This window comes from Oryzias melastigma, unplaced genomic scaffold (genome assembly GCF_002922805.2).
Source record: "Oryzias melastigma strain HK-1 unplaced genomic scaffold, ASM292280v2 sc00652, whole genome shotgun sequence".
NCBI lineage: Eukaryota > Metazoa > Chordata > Actinopteri > Beloniformes > Adrianichthyidae > Oryzias > Oryzias melastigma.
This window is the reverse complement of record NW_023417240.1, coordinates 27287-28581: the sequence shown is the minus strand read 5'-3', so window position 1 is coordinate 28581 and position 1295 is coordinate 27287. Positions and strand designations below refer to the sequence as shown.

The 1295-nt window shown below is 45.2% G+C and overlaps 1 long non-coding RNA gene across 1 annotated transcript; it reads right to left on the bottom strand.

The window, feature by feature from the left end:
* Window positions 1–382: 382 nt before the first annotated feature.
* Window positions 383–1183, bottom strand: LOC118598452. The gene is made up of 2 exons (XR_004947530.1): window positions 957–1183; window positions 383–876 (listed from the first exon to the last, which is right to left on the bottom strand). It is a non-coding gene; the product is annotated as an uncharacterized LOC118598452 (long non-coding RNA).
* Window positions 1184–1295: the final 112 nt, after the last annotated feature.

The window sequence follows — 1295 nt, the reverse complement described above, 5'->3', positions numbered from 1 at the left end:
CAGTCTGCCAGAAAACGGCGGCATTTTCCGATCCTGCTGCACATAAACCACAGAGTCTGTGTGCCTCAGCACGGCTCCACCTGTTGCTCCAAACGAGGTGGACGGCCTTTCCGAGTCCGCAGCCGATGCTTTTAAAGCTGCCAGTTCGTTTTCCAGCTCTCGTATCCGCTGCGACATGGTTTGCTGTCTGTCCTCCTCCAGAGCGCCGCTGCTGCCGGACGTATCCATGTTCATACACCAGGTTTGTCACCGGCGAGAGGCCTCACTCTGCCGCTCCTGCTGTCCTCCAAACAAACTATAAAACCAGGTCACTTCACGGGTTTTTTTAGCCAAACAACGCCAAATGTTGCAAGTGGCACCATAAAAACATGGGAGGCAGGCGTGTTCAAATAAATTGACAATATTTATTGTTACAGCACTCCTGGTCTTTAAAATGTTCAACTGTTGTCCTGAGCCGAGATAAAACATGCATTTAAGGCAGCAACTTGCTGCAAGCACTGCAAACAGTTTAAAAGGATAAAAAGGTAAAAACTTATAAAATGACAGACAATACACACATGCACATGCTAAAAACTAATCGGCTGGCAAACAGAAATTACAGACCCGGAAGTGACCACAAATAAAAATAAAAAAAAAATGTAAAAGCAGTTAGTCTGCGTCTTGCAGACGAACTGGAGTAAAAATACTAAAAACACAATATAAGAAGGACAGCAGGTAGCGGTATGATGACTGGGGAATAAAAACAATAAAAACAATCAGTTGTTAAAATACCCAGTTCTTTAAAACATCAAAAGCAATAAAATACCCCATACCTGTGGTATCGAGGACCCACACTCAGTCATTTACCCTGTAGGTCTACCTTCAGATACTGCAGCCCTGTCATAAAATACATACATTCAAAATATTTAAAAAACAATAATAGAAAAACAAACATGGTTAACAAAAAACAATTTTACCCCAGTGGCTCACAGCTGCTGCACAAACAGCGTGGGCCCAGCAGTCAACCTGGCCACCCACAAGAATCTGGCACTGCTGGGCAGCCCCGCCCACTCCTATTTAAAGGGGCCTTAATGGAAGAGCCACACCCTACAGGTGTCACCCATCACACATGTAAAGCGTTTCATGCTGTCACCTGTGCTCAGGTGAGTGTTGATGTTCTACTGAGGTGGATGATAGCACATATAGGATGTCTCCCCCCCCCACCCTGGTTCCCCCCACCATGGATGGGGTAGGGGACAGATGACCAGAGTCCCTACATCATTGTGTAATGTGTGTGTAGTTAATTGATATGAAAG